Source organism: Glycine max, chromosome 11 (genome assembly GCF_000004515.6).
Source record: "Glycine max cultivar Williams 82 chromosome 11, Glycine_max_v4.0, whole genome shotgun sequence".
In the NCBI taxonomy this organism is placed as follows: Eukaryota; Viridiplantae; Streptophyta; class Magnoliopsida; order Fabales; family Fabaceae; genus Glycine; species Glycine max.
In genome coordinates, this window is record NC_038247.2 from 23,287,892 (window position 1) to 23,300,703 (window position 12,812).

The following is a 12,812-nucleotide window of genomic DNA, read 5'->3' on the forward strand; positions in this document are numbered from 1 at the left end:
CAAGGTTCAAAGTAGCTTAAGGTTATGTCTCAACATGGACTTTTTATCGTGCGAGCCCGATTTTGATATCTGGGGGAAAACAAATTCGTGTGTCAAGGTGTCGGTTCTGGGTTAAACTTCCATATCATTTCCACAAGGCACGCGTAACAATGATGATTTGGAAACAACGTGCAAAATTAGTCATGGCTACAGCTAGATGGGTACTCAAGCATCCAGTTTATGGCATTGTGATACTACGGCTGGGGATTTACACAAGTAGCCCCAATGTTTCCAAATTATGTTCTTTCATCGGTTCAATGAATCCATCCATTCTTATCTCGATTATTTTGGAAAATAAACTCTTAGCGTCAGTCCCTTGTTTCCAAAAGATATGTTTGCTCTCTATGAATGATTTATGCTTCCTGTGACCATAACATGCCGACCTTCGAGGTCTTTCTTTCTTTTTTCTTTTTGTTTCATTTTTTATGTTCGCAAAAACTATACATCCATCGCCATCTATGAGAAAGCTTTTCTTTGTATACCTACATTCCTATACATGACGAACTTTTTCTGTATACACACGCATTAAAACTCTTTCTCTTTATATCAACACGGTCTATATACAAACTCTATTCCTGTTCAAAGATTTCTTTTTCATTTTTTTCAACATACACTCGTGGTTTATACAAAAATTTGTTTATATACACTCGTTGCTCACACTCAAGAATTTCTTTTCTCACCTTATTTATACACACACACAATCTTTCCATACATTTTTTTACATATAAAAACTCTTTTCTTTTCTTTATAGACACGACATTTGTTCACAACGCCTCTTTCTTTTTTTATCTATTCTTGGCGTTATCATGATTTTTTGTTCGTTTTATTTTTAGGACGACGTTCCTAAATGAAAACTCTACACGGTTCCGGAATTTCAACAAACATTATTGACAATAATGAAGTAAGCACTAACGCAACAGTCCAAACAAAATGTATGCACAAAACAAAAGATAATCGAAAAAACAAAACAAACGTTAGTCCCTCAAGTTATAAAAATAAAATGATATGTAATAGATAAAAAGAGGAAACATAAAAGAGAATATGAATCTGGGGATCCCCTGGTCATGTGGCTCCACTCCCTCCCAAGAAACCGAGTAAATCCGACATCTCCTCATCCATGTGGGCCTCATCTGCATCGCCGGGAGCCTCTGCAGGCACCTCCCCTGCCTGGGCCTCAGGCCAATCTCCGGGCCATGCAACCTCAGCCCTGAACTGATCTAAAGTAGGGCACGCAAAAGGAGCGAAACCTTGGCTCTGTAGACGGAGGTTGAGCTAGTAGAGAGACTCATGGGTCTGCACCTGCCCCCTGTGGTTGGCCGCCTACTGGCGAACCAAGTGCTGTAAATACCGCTCCATGCCAAATGACCCAGCTGGATCAGCCTGATGAGGTGGTGGCGGTGCGTCCGCAGCCTGCGGTGCATCACCCTGCGCTTGTCTAGGCGTGCAATACTTCTCAATGAAGGCCCGGGTGATCGGCGGTCAAATCACCTTACTAGGTGTGACGGGAACCCCGAATGACTGGCAGAGACCCGTGATCAACGCTGGAAACCCCAGGGCCTTGTTAGACTTATCTGGATCTAGAGGGTGCCTGGTAGGTGGCATACCTGCAAATAAATAAATGGCGTCAGCGATCAACTGAGCCACATGGACGCTCATCCATGTCAGGATGGCATACACCAGCTGTCCGGGCAACGTCATCCACATCTGGGTCAAGGTGGTCATGCTGGTGCGCATGATCCGCACCCATCTCCCGACAGTGGTCCGGGCAAAATCCTGACCCGGTATGCATAACAGCTGGGCAATGGCCTCCTCGTCAAATCCATCGGCCCGGTTCCTTCTCTGACTAAACTCGCACTCCTGGCCCTCCTCTAACACTAGCGGGTCACCCAGGAACTGGCTGAGGGAGTCTGCATCAAAATGAATCCACTGGCCCCTTACCCATGACCGCATGTCCCGCACGCCCTCCTCCGTGGGCCAAGCATTAGCGTAAAACTCTAGAACTATATCCGGGTCAAACTTAGCCATGGGAGTGACCAGCGACGTCCAACGCCAGCGAGCTATCTCTTCATGAAAATCTGCGTACTCATCGTCCCTAAGCTGGACGCGTCTCTCTCGGTGGAATGATCATCCTTTGATGGCCTCGAAACACTGCTGGTGCTCAGCGCTCCTGAAACGATGGTTGTCAAACTCGGGAGCGGCACTAGTCCCCTCAGCCGCGGCGTCCCTCCTAGATCTCTTTGTGGAAAGCTTTCTTGGAGCCATTTCCTGCGAGGACAAACATTTGGAAAGTTAGTTTACAAGAAAACGCTTATTTTAAAGCAAAAACGGCATGCTAATCTTTTCGATTTAGAACAAACTTGTGCACATATTTCCTTAATGTAAAACATTTATGAACGTGCATACGCGTAAAATATCCTACTATTTATATCAACATACATGGATATTCAAAACATTCTAGTTACCACACATATATATTTTTTTTTGAAAAGAATACACATACGCATGCTCAAGGTATTGTGTCAAAATTACACATGTTCATATCCTAAGTATTCTGCTACCTCAAACTACCTACGCACATTCGGAGTATTCTATAAACATATACATTTTTGTTGTTTCACATTTGTTTATATATGCACATTGGAGAGCCAAACTTATGTCATGCACACACTTGCCTTCACGTCATCTATCTACACTTGAAAGGCAATTCCACATCATATATTCATTTGGGAAGCATTCTCGTGCCATTTTTGACATGGGTACATGTTTTGAAAGGCTCCTTATGCTACCTATCCACAAATATACATTTTTTGAAAGGCATTTTTACGCTACCTATCCTACATATACAGATTTTGAAATGCATTATTTGCTATACATTCACACTTTGCAAGGTATTTTTATGCCATATATTCACACACTTTGCAAGGCATTTCCATGCTATATATATTCACATATATACATATCGTTGAAGGGTATTTTCCATGCTACCTAGGTGCAAGGTATTCCTCATGTGGCAGCCAAATTCAAATTCTAATAAAAACCTCTCAAACATGTCCAAATATTCACACCTTTTTACATTCAAAACCAAAACTTAGATTCCTTGGCGTAAGTCATGCTTCCTTGCATTGAAATTAAAAGCTTGGGTTCCTAGGCCTAGAATCGCATTTGGGCACTCATTTTAAATCCTTCATGCTGTCCCTATACATATAAAACAGTCCCACAATCCCAAGCTTACAAAACCATGCCCATATGTCATTGAGGCATTTCACCGAGCACTTGGTGGGCGCATGTTTTGGAATGAATAGCAAGAGAATGGGGGCAATGTGGCATGCCCCATTACTCCAAAATGCAACATAGGCCTAAGGCCATCCCTTACAACCCCTTAATTCAACAAAAACAAGCAACAATTTCAGGATAAATCCCTCATATTTTTGAGCAAATACATGCAATTTAGAGCACCAAAATACATCAATGGAAAGCTAGAGAGCCCAAGAATGAGGTACTTACTTGTTGGAGATGAAAAATAGCGCAAAACAGAATCAAAAACGCGAAAAATGGTGACCCTAGGGCTGCAAACTTGTGAATCCCATGAGCTTTCTTTTGAATGAGGGGGAGAAGTTTTAGGGGTGCAGAAGACTCCCCCTCCCTCATTTTTTATATTTGCAGGTGCAGGGGTGCTCGCCCAGGCGAGCTCAGCTCGCCCACTTCTCTTCGAATAGGGCCATGATGTCTATATCCTCGTGCGTCCACTTCTCTTCGAATAGGGCCATGATGTCTTCATTTGGTAACTCAGGGTGCATCGGCCGATAATCTTGGAGGGGTTGTTGGGCTAAATAATCTGCCAAAGCGCTTCCCTTTATCGCCTTTTGGGTGACGTACACAATATCGAATTCAGATAGTAGAACCTGCCACCTAGCGATTCGTCCGTGAGGGTCGGCTTCTCAAAAATGTATTTCACGGGATCCATTTTGGAAATAAGCCACGTGTGACTGAGCATGTACGGCCTAAGACGATGTGACGCCCATACCAAGGCACAACACGTCCTTTCCAACATTGAGTAATTCATCTCACAAGCGGTAAACTTCTTGCTTAAATAGTAAATGGCTTGTTCCTTTTTCCCAGAGTCATTGTGCTGACCCAACACGCACCCCATAGACTCGTCTAACACAGTCATGTACAGGAAAACAAGTCTTCCGGTTACAGGTGAGCACCGGGGGATTCGCGAGGCTCTGTTTGATTTTTTCGAAGGCCTCTTGGCAGTCACTGTTCCACAGGACCGCCTGGTTCTTACGCAATAGTTTGAAGATGGACTTGCAGGTAGGGGTGAGTTGCGAGATAAATCTCGCGATGTAGTTCAACCTGCCCAGGAAACCTCAAACCTGTTTCTCCGTGCGTGGCTCTGGCATTTCAAGAATGGCCTTCACTTTCTCGGGATCTATCTCTATCCCTTTCTGGCTCACGATAAATCCCAACAACTTCCCCGATTTCACCCCGAAGGTGCACTTGGCGGGGTTTAGTTTCAGTTGGTATTTCCACAGCCTTCCAAACAGCTTACGCAGATTGACGAGGTATTCGTCCTTGGTCCGAGATTTGGCAATCATGTCATCTACATAGACTTCTATCTCTTTGTGCATCATGTCGTGGAACAAAGCTACCATGGCACGTTGATAGGTTGCCCCGGCATTTTTTAGCCCGAAGGCCATCACTTTGTAGCAGAACGTTCCCCATAGGGTGACAAAAGTAGTCTTCTCCACATATTCGAGTGCCATCTTTATCTGATTATACCCTGAGAAACCATCCATAAAAGAGAAAAGGGCAAACTTGGTTGTATTATCTACCAGTATATCAATGTGTGGCAAGGGAAAATTGTCTTTAGGACTGGCTCGATTTAAGTCCCGATAGTCTACGCACATTCGCACTTTGCCGTCCTTTTTTGGGACCGGGACAATGTTGGCTACCCATTCCGGGTATCGAGCTACAGCCAAGAAACCCGCATCGAACTGCTTTCTTACTTTTTCTTTAATTATCAAAGACATTTCGGGTCTCATCCTTCGTAGTTTTTGCTTAATCGGGGAAGACTCAAGATTCAATGGCAACTTATGCTGCACATTGTCGAGGTCCAGACCTGGCATGTCTTGGTACGACCATGCGAAGATGTCTTGATATTCTTCAAGAAAGGTTATCAAACCTTGGCGGATAGGTGCGGTCATACCGGTTCCTACTTTCACTTCTTTCTTTCCCTCTCCGGTCTCTAAGTTTATCAATTCGGTTTCCTCTTGGTGAGGCTTCATTTCGCGTTCTTCCTAAGCGATCAACCTCTCCAACTCTGGTGAAAGGACGTCCTCTTCCTCTTCTTCGTTTATTATTTGACTTACTTCTCGGTCAAAATCGATTATCAAACCCTCGTTGGTAGGATCCTCAAAGAATCGACCCTCACATCTATACCATTCATGACAAAAACCAAAAACATGCAAAATGATATGAGAAAAGGTGGAATCGCAAGATTAGATGAAAAAAGATCTCTTTATTTAATAAGGTAGATTTCACAAAACAAAAGAGAAAGGAATCTATAGCCTCTAATTACATTGAATTAGCAGTATAGACTTCCGACTGGCTCATCACGCGCCAGTTCCCCACTTAGGAATTGGGATGGCACGGTCGTACGAAACTCGGCGGATCTTGTGGAGACTCCTCTTCTATTGTCGCCACCTCTTCCTCGAACATTATCCCGACACTTGTGAAACACTGGCTAACATGGCCGGGCCATTTCCTATCTGCCCAGAGTCTTGACAACGCATTCCTTCTTCCCGGTTTCCCGGGTTCATACCCCAACCCATATTTGTACGGGTTCCCCCTAATGTCGACCACATCGACATTCCCGAGGCTCTCCTTGCCCAGACCCATCCCGGGCTCATAACCGTGCCTGAGTATTACCCGTGCCACCATTAGGGCCGCACTAGAGAGACAAGGTAGCAACGGACCCGTTTCCACAGAGGCACAACTCACCACCTCGAAGGATTGGAAAGTTGTTTCCAATGATTCTTCCGCTGCTTCTACATATGGTGCGGAGGTGGGGCAGCATACCAACATATCTTCTCCGCCTGACACTATCACCAAGAGTCCACCAACCACGAATTTCAGTTTTTGGTGAAGCGTCGAAGGGACCACTCCTAACGCGTGAATCCAGGGTCTCCCCAAAAGGCAGCTGTAGGCGGGATTTATGTCCATCACTTGAAAAACCACATTGCAAGTGTGGAGGCCTATCTGAATGGGGATGTCGATTTCCCTCATCACCTCCCGCCGACTACCGTCAAAGGCTCGTACTACCATTGAACTTGGCTTTAGACGTGACGCATTAAAAGGAAGTTTCTCCAAGGTGGTCTTTGGCATCACATTTAAACTTGAACCATTGTCGATAAGCACCTTAGCGACAACATGGTCCATGCATCTGACAGACACATGTAGAGCTTTGTTGTGCCCTCTCCCCTCGACGGGAATCTCTTCTTCCGCGAATGCGATATAGTTATTGGTAGTTATATGATTAACAATGCCTTCAAAACCCTCGACTGAGATGTCGTGTGCTATGTGGGCTTCGTTGAGGACCTTTACCAATAGTGCATGGTGAGGCTCGGAGTTTATGAGCAGTTCGAACAAAGAGATCCTTGCCGGAGTTTTATTCAGTGGCTCAACTACTTTAAAATCACTTTGTTGGATGAGACGAAGGAACTCATGAGCCTCTTCCAAGGTCACCGCCTTTCCTTGAAGACCTTCCTTCTTTTCAGCTCCTTTTATCACCGGGGGATCCACTTCTTTTGAAGGGGTGGCCGTGTCTGCGGGTTCTTGGATCATGGGTGCTTTCCCCTTGGCAGGCAATTCCGCCGAGTGAGAGGGAGCGAACACCCGGCCACTGCGGGTTACGCCACTAAGGCCGGTGATGTTGGTCACCTTGGCTGACGAGGGGTCAACCTCGATTACAACTCTTTCTCCAAAAGCGGGAGGGGTATATTTCCATGGAACGACCTTATTGCTTTGATAGGAAAACGGCGTTGGCTTGGGCATTGTCGGGGGGTACTTGGGCCTGGAGTCAGCACATTCCTAGTGAAACATATTACTAGGGCTTTGGGGGTTGGGAGAACCTTCCTTTCTTCCGACTGCATGCAAATCTGCGGTTCTTCCCTATCTCCCTTGGACACTTCGAGCTGCCCCCAGTCCATGAGCCGTTGAAGTAACTCTTCCACCGCAGGGCAGGTTTACATGTCGTGTGATTCCCCGAGATGAAACAAACATTTGTCGCTTTCGCCTCCACAACGAGAGACCATGCATGCCGCTTGCAGCGACTAGTAGATGAATCATCTAGACATAGCCACATCTTCTAATCTCTTTGACCCTGACGGCCCATCCTTTTCGATAGCGTTTACGCTGGGCCTCCATGACTGGCTAGTGGATTGGTTTTAATGTTGGGGCCCTCCTCTTGGAATGATAGCCAGCCGGCGTTTATTAGGTGTTGCACCTTATACTTGAATGGCAGGCAAGAGTCAATGTTGTGTCCGGGGGCTCCACTATGGTATGCGCATGTGGCATTCGAGTTGTACCACTTGGGGTATGGTGGTTGGAAGACCATCCCGGGTATGGCCACCTCCAAGTGATTTTCTAATAATGAGGGCCACAACTCGAAATATGCCATGGGAATAGGAGAGAACTCGTCTTTCGGGGGGCGTCGTGCATTATTATAGCTCGCGCCAGGAGTTGTATTATTGGCTGGCCGGGGAGTGGCTGGAGCTGTGAGTTGGGCAGGTGTTTTTTCTGTTGCGGGAGGCCCATCCACTTGAGTTGGGAGGGAACTTCCGGCTCGAATTGAAAAGTTCGGGTGGTTGTGTTGGTATGAGTTTTCAGCATTTTGGGGCGCTTTCATCCATGTTGGGGCGGTGGTGACCATGTGGGTATCTCCTTCCTTTTTCCATGTGCCCACCACTGGGGCTCTTCTATTGTTGTTGGGGGCAACGTTGGAGGCATATTCAAACTTGCCTTTTCTCAGTCCGGACTCGATTCTTTCTCCGGCGAAGACGAGGCCTGCAAAGTTAGCCGGCATATATCCTATCAGCTTCTCGTAGTAGAACGTAGGCAACGTATCTACCATAATCGTGATCATTTCCCTTTCAGTCATAGCCGGGACGACTTGGACTGCTAGGTCTCTCCACCTTTGAGCATATTCTTTAATGGACTCATGTTCCCACTTGGTCATGCTCTGAAGTTGGCTCCGATCAGGAGCCATATCCGTGTTGTATTGGTACTGCCTAATGAAGGCAGTTGCCAAGTCTTTCCATGACCGGATCTGAGAAGCTTCTAGATTGGTGTATCACGCCACAGCTGCTCCGGCTAAGCTGTCTTGAAAGAAGTGCATTAACAGCTTTTCGTCCGTAGAATATGCCCCCATCCTTCGGCAATACATCCGAAGATGACTTTTTGGGCACGTCGTCCCTTTATATTTATCAAAATCTGGAACTTTAAACTTGGGGGGAATGATGATGTCAGGTACCAGACACAGATCCGCTAAATCCAAGAACGGATAGTTGCCGAGGCCTTCTACCGCTCTCAGACTCTCTTCAAGTAGATCAATCTTTCCTTTGTCTTTTGCAAAGGGAACGAGTTCCTTAACGGGTGCGGATGGAGACGGGTCGTGGCGGACTATGTTTGGTTGGGGCAACTCATGGGGGGCTGGTTCCTTGAGGGGAAGTAGAGGGCCTAAATGGGCATCTCCTTCATCATCTTCCTGCAGAGGATAGTTGGCATGAGGAGGGAGTTGTCCCTCGAAGGTAGGGGCTTGGCTCAAATCGTCTGAAGCGGTACGGGGAGTGAAGTCCGAAGGCAAACCATAAGGGTAGGCTTGAGGACTATACCTCCGATTGAAACCTGTCGTGTTTCTGTCTCGGCCCAAGTTTATTGCGGGCTGTAGCACCGGTTCCGCTTCCCTAGCTGTATTGGAAGCGGTCGCCATAGCATTATCTTCTATAGTTTTTTGAAGCTTTAGCATGGCCTCCGTGATAGAAGCCATTTGATCTTTTAAGGTCGATAGGTCGGCCTTCATCTGTTCTTGCACTCCCTCTTTGTTATCCATCTTACGTTTGGATCGAGTGTTATATGGTTGCCTTTGCGCTTTTTTACTTATGGTGAGTTCCCTAAAGAAACAAACAGTGGTGAGCATGCCACCAAAACATGAATATGCTAATGAATGATCAGAGCACTTGGATCCACCTCAAAGCTTTTTTAGACAACGTGATGAGTTTCAGAACTTCTCTTTTTATAAAAAGGAACAAAAGCTTTTATCTAGCCAAGATCATACAAAAGTGTTACAACAGAACCTAACGGTTTCTAATTATACGGGCCATCAAATCTATCATTTGTTGACAATAATTGATTAGCCCATGAATTTCCTCTGGGGCTGAACACACTTCAGCGATGGCCTTTGCTTTGGCTAGTAGTCGTGGGAGGTCTTGATTTCCATTTAAGGTCAAGGCAAACCTATCCATCCACATGGTCGCTTCTTGATGCAATGCATCAATCACCCTCCCTCTTGCTTCCTTCTCGGCGTACACTTGTGCGAAGTCCTCTACTAGTTTTTGTTCATGGGTCAAAGACTGGTTTAACACTTCTTTGTACTGCCCTATTATAGCTAGCATGCTTTGCTCAGTGGCTTCCAAGTGTTGGGCCAAACTCCTCTTGGATCTTGAGCAAGCAGCTAACTCCTTCTTTAAGACCATGCCATGTACTCGTGACTGGTCTTTTTCCTCTCTCCGGAGCTTGAGCTCATTGTTGCTGCCCCACAAAGCTCCTCGAAATTTATCTCGACCATGCTCTTCCTTGCGAGCCTTCTTGGTTTCTCGTTCGAGGGCTCTTGCAGTAGCCGCATTTTCCTCTTGTAATTCGGCACACTCTTTCTGGATGTCTGTAGCAACTAACTTGAATTTTTCTTTGGCGAGTCTTGCCTTTCCTAGCTCTGATTTTAGAGCTTGGACTTCTTCATCCTCTTCCGGAGCTTCGAAGTTCTCCTCGTTGATAATTTTCAACTTGGAGAGGCAATCTAACCCTCGTGTATGAACTCTTAGCCATTCATGATAACCACCGATGATGCCATTACGGATGCCCCTAAGTTCATTATCTTTCCTTAACGGGCATTCCCACGCCTTGTGGACTCTTTGTACAATCTTGAGACTTTGCGCGCTGAAATCTCTCACAAGGAAAGGCGCGAGGCTCTCTTCCGTTGGTACTCACCCCTTATGGCAAGTGCGGGATTATAGTTAATACAACCCCTCGTCCCTATCAACGGAACGTTTGGGTAGCCCCCACATGAGAAGAGAACCCCCTACTTTCCTTCCTTCCATCGAGGAAACCAGTTGATTGTGCTGCCTCCTATCCCAGCCAAGTATTGGTCCCAATCTACTCTTCTCTTTTCGACGCACGAGTGATAACTTTGAAGCGGACACGGGTGCCTTATGTCTTGTTGGAATAGGTGCGAAACAACCCACACACAAAGAGCGGGTAAACAGCAGACAATCCGTGCGCTATTCTTCTTGCACCTTCGGTCAAATGTATCAAATAAGTCCGCCAAGATAGCTACCACCGGGCTCTCCTTGCTATGGTGATATGCAAGGAAAGCATCAATTGCGGCTAGGTCCACCAAACCGTCCATGTTCGGAAAGAGGACAACCCCAAAGATTAGCAAAGCTAGTATATCCGCAAATGGGACCCACTCTTCTTGACTCGCCATATCCCTTGCCCTGCCTTCCAAGTATTTCCGTGGTAGGCCCACTACGCCGTTTCGAGTTTGCTTCATACGATCCAACTCTCTAGCCGAATCTCCGACCACAGTTGCAATCTTGCTCAAGGAGGGAAGAAACCCAGAGAAAAGATACAGTTTTCTTCCCCCAAGAGGGCATCCTAGGATCTCCTCAAATTCTTCAACAGTCGGTACTATTTGGAAGTCCCCAAACGTGAAGCATCTCAACGGCTGGTCATAGTATTGGGCGAGGGATACAGCGGCTTCCGTAAATACCTCCGCTGTGGTCGAATCTAAAATCTTTCCGTACACTTTACGGAAGGCTTGCCTTTGGAGGGGTTCCATCAACCGCCCCAACTCCTTAAGGCTGGTGACATCTAGGCCCATAATCTTGACTTGATAGAATCTTTTTCCATTTTGATTTGTCCCCATCATTTACCTAAAAAAAGGGTGAATCAAGGCTCCGATATGAATGATGCAATGCGCATGCATGAAACAAAAAGAAAAACAAGTGGTGATTTACATATACGAGACCGAAAAAGATCCATCTTTTTAATACTACGTTCTAGGCATTGCGGCGCCCCAACGTATGCATTAAAAAGTGACACGTTATTCTAAAGAGACAAAATATCACTAGCTATACAGCAAGACTATAATTTATGTGCTATTCGCAGAAGAATGCATGGGAACAAATGGCACAGAGCGTGTTCACTCCATGCCCCTATTTGGGGACCTATAGGATAATATCTAGGGGTCTCTAATAACTACTCCCAACGATCCATATCTCACATGGCTGTTTTCTAGAGGTATCATCACTCGAGATAATAATATTGCGGCAGTATGGAATACCAGCGACAACACATTATAAAGAGAGAAAGCTCTAGACGAGGTTTCACTATTATCCAGCAAGTCGGAGACCTAGCATGACCATAGATTCACCTCCACTCCTTAGATTCCCATGGAACCGGGTATAGGGCCCCTTTTTTACTCAAACCCGTGGGTGCTTAGAATGCAGTGTAAAAATGTGGAAAAGACAGCATTTATTATATTTGCACAATTCAATAAAATGCACACACAAAGTTTCACAATTCCACAATTTCCTAAAATAGGCCTAACTCACAAAAACAGTCCCAGTGGAGTCGCCAACTATCGCAACCTACCCTTTTGCGGGCGAGCGAGGCGAGGCTCACGGGTGCGTCTTCCAAAGGAGGAAAATGCGCAGAGTCTCCACCAACGTTTATTTGTGGAACACGTCAGAAAAATCGAAGCAAACCGATCATGAAGAATATTCTAGATTTGGGAGTTTTATTTACGTTTGAGAAAGGTATTAGCACCTCTCATGTTTGTCCCAAAGGACAACAGCCTTAGATTAGAATTGTGTGAAATTGTGTATCTCAACTTTTATTTCTTTTTTATTTTTGAGGTCGACAAAAGCGGGGCTTTTGCTCCTATGTACCCTCCATCGAAGAGGAAATCAGACCTACGTAGTTCTTTTTAAAGGGCGAATCAAGCGATTCTTTTTACTTGGAATGTGGTCTTTTTAAGGCGTTGGACCTTAAAAATGATCCATTTTTACTTGGTAAGAAAAACTGAGGTATTGAACCTTAAAATCCTTTTTAGTGATTTTTTGTGGACGAGCTTTGACTTTGCGAGTTGATTTTAGCCTTAGTTTCACTTTAGTTATTAGTCAATTCAATCAAGAAAGAGAAATCCTAAAGAGAAACGTCCGATTGCTTTTTTTGGTTTATTTTACTAAAAGATATTTTTTGATTATTATATTATTATTTTACCTCTTTTTGGTTTCCAACATGGTTACGGCATGATCGAACGGTCGGATTTCATTTTAAGAGAAATTAACGGATATTACAAATCAAATGATCGGTGGAGATTTATTTTATTTTTTGATTAGGCGAGAAAATGACTTAAGTAAATGACTGAAGCACGTCAAAAGGGGGTACGGAAAGTAAATGAAACGAAAATAAAAGTACGCGAAACAAATGGG